Genomic DNA, 8,057 nt, shown 5'->3' with positions numbered 1-8,057 from the left:
AAAAGATTCTCATCTACAACTAATCAGTCTCATATAATATCAGTGATAGATCAGAATAAAGTTGCCTTCATTTTGAAAGATGGCTTTCTGAATGTGGCTCGGTGGCTTGTTGTTCCTTCCATGCGTTTGGCTCCAGTCTTTGTGGCGGGACGCAGACTAGGAGACAGGACTGCCTGTCAGGCGCTGTTCAGGACTTAAATGCCTTGTCCCTGAAACTCTTAAATAAAGACACAAATAGCTACACAATCATGTTAGCTCTCACACAAAACATACTTTTAGCTTTTATATGTTGTGAGTCATTTGTTTGAATGAGGAAGTGTTGAGCACCCCACTGCTCGTGATCCACTCGCAATTTCATCACCAAGCTGGGAATAGGCAGAGATAAAATTGTGTTTTTTCCCCCCGGATTACGAAAAGACATCATAGAAATAATTTAGAGATTTCCAGTGGCAGGTTGAATTGCAATACTGGAGTGAGTGCTCCAGATACCAACCGGCAAGAACCCTACACTTTGGAGAGGAGTATTGCATGAATGCCCCCTAACTGCTTCTGGGTAATGTAGTTTTTAGCTATTTGTAGATATGAATTGGCACTATAGAAACTATAGAAAGTGACATTCCGGTAAGTGACATTCCAGTTTAGATGTAATGTAATATTGGCAAAGGAAGTACAAAGTGTGTTTTTAATGTCTTACTTCCACCTACAGCAGTAGTACCAACTACAAATGCAACCAACAAGGTTTACCCATCTTGCTAAATGTAGTCTTCTCCTTTGAAATTGAGCTAAAACATAAATTATAATATCATAATTAATGAAACATGGAGTAACATCTATTCTTTGTCCAGTTTATTAGGTACACCCATCTAGTACTGGGACAGATCCTTCTTTGCCTGCAGAACAGCCTGAATTCTTTGTTGCATGGAAACATTGCCCAATTGGTATCAAGGGACCTAACGTGTGGCTGGAAAACATTCCCTATACCATTGTACCACCGCCACTAGCCTGTACTGTTGACACCAGCCAGGATGGGGCCATGGACTTATGCTGCACACTGCATACAAGTTCTGACTCCTCCATCAGCATAAAGCAACAGGATCCGAGATTCATCTGACCAGGAAATATGTTCCCACTCCTCAATTGTACAGGGTTGGTTATCGCGTGCCCACTGGAGCCGTTTCTTACTGTTGTTAACTGATAGGAGTGGAATGGCTGTCTGCTGCAATAGCCAGTCTGTGAGAAGGACCGACAATTTGTGTGTTCAGAGATGCTGTTCTGCACACCACTGTTGTACTGCGCCGTTATTTGCCTGTTTGTAGCCCACCTGTTTGCTTGCAAGATTCTTGCCATTCTCCTTCGACCTCTCATAAAGCTTTTTTCACCCACAGGACTGCTGCTGACTTGATGTTTTCTGTTTGTCGCACCATTCTTGATAAACCCTAGACACTGTTGGTAATGAAAAGTCAACGTCTATGCTCAAAGTGGTTTAGGTCACTTGTTTTGCCTATTCTAACGTTCAATCGAACAGTAACTGAATGCCTTGATGCCTGTCTGCCTGATTTATATATCAAGCCACGGCCATGTGACTCACTGTTTGTAGGAGCAAAACATTTTGTGAACTGGGTGGTGTACCTAAAAAAACTGTGTATAATAAACTGTAGTGTATATCTCACTAGTTTAAACTCTTCCCTCATGCTAATAAATTCAGACTTTGCTATACTTTGCCACCTGCCCAAGTTATTAGAAATATCTGGAGCCTTACTGGATGGAGGCCGTGGTCAAAAGTAGTGTACTATATAGGGAATAGGGTGCCACTTGGGATGCAGACAGCAGGATGAAGCCAGACCAATCTGCCTCAGAGAAAGGCAAGGTTAGGGAGATCTGGGCCACCGAGCAATGCTGAAGACCAAAGACCCTGTGCCACAGTTAATTAAAGCACAGAGCTACGGCGAGCAGAAATCGAAGCAGCCAACTTCTTCCTTTTCAAAATGACCTGTCAGTGGGCTTCAGGGCTGCCTCCCTCCCTTCAATTAGAGCATTAAAATAATAGAAAATAATTACGATCATTAGCGCAATGACTCAGTGAACGACTGCTGTCTTTTTCTTTTTTTGCCTTTAACTGTTCAGAAGCAAGGGATAAAAAACGGTAATTTCCAGGACTCAGACTTTTGCATGGAAGGCGATTATGAAGTTGTCAGATTAGAGAGAGAGAGGGTTTAGAGAGCAACACTGTAGATTACAACTCTGGCTTAAACTAGCTACTGTCCTCACTCATTTCTCGTTTCTATTTGGATTACTGAAAGACCATTTTTAATTTTCTGCATTGTATAAGAAATGGCTCCCTCCCCTCGCTTGGATATGGCTTGGTGACGACCTTGAGATAGCGGGTCTGTGGGCACCTAGTTACAGCTCTATGTCTCAATGAAATTGGCAGAAAAAATGTCCCCATAAATAGCAATGTCATTTTTTAAGCCTTTGTATACAACGAAGGCTTGTCTTGAAAATATCAAAGGAAATATTTATATCATCCTGTAACATACAGAATATTTCTGGTAAATACAGAATGCTTTCTGTATTGCCAAGGACAGAGTTTCACAGTTGGTGTCTCTAGTGTTTCCGTTGTAATATCATAAACATGCATTTCACTTTATTACCTCACTGAGATATGAACACAGATTTTGAGAGAATTTAGCACACATGATGAACATGTATCACACAACTAGATGAGGATTTTGTGTGTTTTATCACATTGTTTGTAACTTATTTTGTACATACTTTTGATCTCGACAAAGAATTTTCTTTAACCTCTCTGAGCACGGAACCCGGTTGCGGGCTGAAATTCCACAACATACGGTGATCGCTACATAAATAGTCATATTAAACATTCATGAAAATACAAGTGTCTCACATGTATCGAATGCCTAGAATCTTGCTAATCCAACTGCATTGAGTCTTAGAGTGATAATTGCGTTATTATCGTATTTCGTCGCCCTCCTATCTGCCTAGCAGCTAGCCAGCTAGCATACGTTCACCGGCTACCGTAGCACTGTAGTAACTATCACACTCAACTGAACGACTTGATTAGTGTAGTGTTAGCTAGCTACATAGCTAGCTACATAGTTGTCTTTGCTGTCTTCGTATCCAAGATAATTGTGTAGCTTAGAGTGTGGAGTCTTAGAGTGATAATTGCGTTATTATCGTATTTCGTCGCCCTCCTATCTGCCTAGCAGCTAGCCAGCTAGCATACGTTCACCGGCTACCGTAGCACTGTAGTAACTATCACACTCAACCGAACGACTTGATTAGTGTAGTATTAGATAGCTACATAGTTGTCTTTGCTGTCTTCGTATCCAAGATAATTGTGTAGTTTAGAGTGTGTAGTCTTAGAGTGATTATCTTAATTCACCGAGGTTAGCTAGCCAGCTATTTTGTCGTCCTTAACGTAGGAGACACTCCTAGCTAGCCAATAGCCAGCCAACGTCTACTGAATAGAACTTTCGCATTCCGGTCGCATTCCGCGTCGCTCCACAGGTAGTATCACTTTTTCATTTCATTTCATTACAGTCCCAACGCGGTGTGATTTGTTTGATCGTAGCTAGCTACATAGCTAGCTACATAGCCGTCTTTGTTTCAAAGATAATTGTGTAGTCTAGAGCGATTTTCTAGGTTAGCTAGCCAGCTATTGTCGTTCTCCTAACGCAACGTAACGTAACCAACACTGCTAGCTAGCCAGCTAGCTCCCGATAAGCAGCATTGTAGAAACTTCACACTCAACGGTACGACTTGATTAGGGTAGTGTCAACAACGCAGCTAGCCTACCCCAGCAGTACTCTATCATTTTAATCATTTTAGTCAATTAGATTCTTGCTACGTAAGCTTAACTTTCTGAACATTCGAGACGTGTAGTCCACTTGTCATTCCAATCTCCTCTGCATTAGCGTAGCCTCTTCTCTAGCCTGTCAACTATGTGTCTGTCTATCCCTGTTCTCTCCTCTCTGCACAGACCATACAAACGCTCCACACCGCGTGGCCGCAGCCACCCTAATCTGGTGGTCCCAGCGCGCACGACCCACGTGGAGTTCCAGGTCTCCGGTAGCCTCTGGAACTGCCGATCTGCGGCCAACAAGGCAGAGTTCATCTCAGCCTATGCCTCCCTCCAGTCCTCGACTTCTTGGCTCTGACGGAAACATGGATCACCACAGACAACACCGCTACTCCTACTGCTCTCTCTTCGTCCGCCCACGTGCTCTCGCACACCCCGAGAGCTTCTGGTCAGCGGGGTGGTGGCACCGGGATCCTCATCTCTCCCAAGTGGTCATTCTCTCTTTCTCCCTTACCCATCTGTCTATCGCCTCCTTTGAATTCCATGCTGTCACAGTTACCAGCCCTTTCAAGCTTAACATCCTTATCATTTATCGCCCTCCAGGTTCCCTCGGAGAGTTCATCAATGAGCTTGATGCCTTGATAAGCTCCTTTCCTGAGGACGGCTCACCTCTCACAGTTCTGGGCGACTTTAACCTCCCCACGTCTACCTTTGACTCATTCCTCTCTGCCTCCTTCTTTCCACTCCTCTCCTCTTTTGACCTCACCCTCTCACCTTCCCCCTACTCACAAGGCAGGCAATACGCTCGAACTCATCTTTACTAGAAGCTGTTCCTCCACTAACCTCATTGCAACTCCCCTCCAAGTCTCCGACCACTACCTTGTATCCTTTTCCCTCTCGCTCTCATCCAACACTTCCCACACTGCCCCTACTCGGATGGTATCGCGCCGTCCCAACCTTCGCTCTCTCTCCCCCCGCTACTCTCTCCTCTTCCATCCTATCATCTCTTCCCTCTGCTCAAACCTTCTCCAACCTATCTCCTGATTCTGCCTCCTCAACCCTCCTCTCCTCCCTTTCTGCATCCTTTGACTCTCTATGTCCCCTATCCTCCAGGCCGGCTCGGTCCTCCCCTCCCGCTCCGTGGCTCGACGACTCATTGCGAGCTCACAGAACAGGGCTCCGGGCAGCCGAGCGGAAATGGAGGAAAACTCGCCCTCCCCTGCGGACCTGGCATCCTTTCACTCCCTCCTCTCTACATTTTCCTCCTCTGTCTCTGCTGCTAAAGCCACTTTCTACCACTCTAAATTCCAAGCATCTGCCTCTAACCCTAGGAAGCTCTTTGCCACCTTCTCCTCCCTCTTGAATCCTCCTCCCCCTCCCCCCTCCTCCCTCTCTGCAGATGACTTCGTCAACCATTTTGAAAAGAAGGTCGACGACATCCGATCCTCGTTTGCTAAGTCAAACGACACCGCTGGTTCTGCTCACACTGCCCTACCCTGTGCTCTGACCTCTTTCTCCCCTCTCTCTCCAGATGACATCTCGCGTCTTGTGACGGCCGGCCGCCCAACAACCTGCCCGCTTGACCCTATCCCCTCCTCTCTTCTCCAGACCATCTCCGGTGACCTTCTCCCTTACCTCACCTCGCTCATCAACTCATCCCTGACCGCTGGCTACGTCCCTCCCGTCTTCAAGAGAGCGAGAGTTGCACCCCTTCTGAAAAAACCTACACTCGATCCCTCCGATGTCAACAACTACAGACCAGTATCCCTTCTTTCTTTTCTCTCCAAAACTCTTGAACGTGCCGTCCTTGGCCAGCTCTCCCGCTATCTCTCTCAGAATGACCTTCTTGATCCAAATCAGTCAGGTTTCAAGACTAGTCATTCAACTGAGACTGCTCTTCTCTGTATCACGGAGGCGCTCCGCACTGCTAAAGCTAACTCTCTCTCCTCTGCTCTCATCCTTCTAGACCTATCGGCTGCCTTCGATACTGTGAACCATCAGATCCTCCTCTCCACCCTCTCCGAGTTGGGCATCTCCGGCGCGGCCCACGCTTGGATTGCGTCCTACCTGACAGGTCGCTCCTACCAGGTGGCGTGGCGAGAATCCGTCTCCTCACCACGTGCTCTCACCACTGGTGTCCCCCAGGGCTCTGTTCTAGGCCCTCTCCTATTCTCGCTATACACCAAGTCACTTGGCTCTGTCATAACCTCACATGGTCTCTCCTATCATTGCTATGCAGACGACACACAATTAATCTTCTCCTTTCCCCCTTCTGACGACCAGGTGGCGAATCGCATCTCTGCATGTCTGGCAGACATATCAGTGTGGATGACGGATCATCACCTCAAGCTGAACCTCGGCAAGACGGAGCTGCTCTTCCTCCCGGGAAGGACTGCCCGTTCCATGATCTCGCCATCACGGTTGACAACTCCATTGTGTCCTCGTCCCAGAGCGCTAAGAACCTTGGCGTGATCCTGGACAACACCCTGTCGTTCTCAAATAACATCAAGGCGGTGGCCCGTTCCTGTAGGTTCATGCTCTACAACATCCGCAGAGTACGACCCTGCCTCACACAGGAAGCGGCGCAGGTCCTAATCCAGGCACTTGTCATCTCCCGTCTGGATTACTGCAACTCGCTGTTGGCTGGGCTCCCTGCCTGTGCCATTAAACCCCTACAACTCATCCAGAACGCCGCAGCCCGTCTGGTGTTCAACCTTCCCAAGTTCTCTCACATCACCCCGCTCCTCCGCTCTCTCCACTGGCTTCCAGTTGAAGCTCGCATCCGCTACAAGACCATGGTGCTTGCCTACGGAGCTGTGAGGGGAACGGCACCTCACTACCTCCAGGCTCTGATCAGGCCCTACACCCAAACAAGGGCACTGCGTTCATCCACCTCTGGCCTGCTCGCCTCCCTACCACTGAGGAAGTACAGTTCCCGCTCAGCCCAGTCAAAACTGTTCGCTGCTCTGGCCCCCAATGGTGGAACAAACTCCCTCACGACGCCAGGACAGCGGAGTCAATCACCACCTTCCGGAGACACCTGAAACCCCACCTCTTTAAGGAATACCTAGGATAGGATAAAGTAATCCTTCTCCCCCCCCTTAAAAGACCTAGATGCACTATTGTAAAGTGGCTGTTCCACTGGATGTCATAAGGTGAAAGCACCAATTTGTAAGTCGCTCTGGATAAGAGCGTCTGCTAAATGATTTAAATGTAAATGTAAATGCATTGTCAGATTTAAAAAAGGATTTACTAAGAAAGAATACGATGCGATTATCTGAGGATAGAACCCCATAAAAAAAAACAATTTCAACCAGCACAGGCGTAACATAATCACAAACTGCATTTAAATAAATAGTTTACATATGACGATCTTCATCTGTTTGCAATCCCATTGCTCATTGTTACACAATGAATGATCTTTTGTTTGATAAAATCCGTTTTTATAGCCTAACATGAAACATTTTGTGAACCGCTTGTGTCGTGAATTCCGTCTCATTCCATTTTCAACGACACATTTCAGGTAAATAACCCAGACAGAACGTGACTTTTCCAGTCATGTTTGGTTTCCCTGCAATCAACTGGTTTGTTTGTAACACAATCAAACCTGATGGGTCATTTCGCGGGACGTATTGACTGAAAGAAACCGATTTGAAGACAACAAGTAATGACATCATTGTGCACCAATGATTTGCCCGCTGTTTCGTTGATTGACTGTATTTTAACCCAATGACCACTGATCGTCTTGAAATCTAGCTGGGTAGATAGCCAATGAGCTGAGGTAAACGGCAATAGGTCATGTTTATGTGTTGCCAGACCAACCCATGTAGTAAACTCTGGATTAAAGAGAGCAATTCGCTATTGAAGTTTTATACCGGAGGGAGCAACACATATTACGCACAGCGTTGTTTCGCATATTCAGCTGTTTATATGTCAATCATTATGGCGACTGCGTCAGGGAAAGCTAAATCTAAGTCTAGATATACAGATGTACACACAATTTTAGAAGAAATTGATCGGAAAAGTGAGACAGAGATTGTTGTAGGACGATTCATTTAGCGATTCCCAAGTGGAGGAATATTTTTTGAATGGGAGAGGACATCCTTTTTGGACTGGTAAGTTCTTCTCATGCTAATGCCCTTGTTTGAAATTAATAATATAAAATATTATTTGTGATTTCTTTAAAATTTTAGACGCAATATATAAACATGTAATGTCATGAAATGTGAGATGCGTG

Source organism: Oncorhynchus nerka, linkage group LG15 (assembly GCF_034236695.1).
Source record: "Oncorhynchus nerka isolate Pitt River linkage group LG15, Oner_Uvic_2.0, whole genome shotgun sequence".
Lineage (NCBI taxonomy): Eukaryota > Metazoa > Chordata > Actinopteri > Salmoniformes > Salmonidae > Oncorhynchus > Oncorhynchus nerka.
This window is presented reverse-complemented; position numbering follows the sequence as displayed.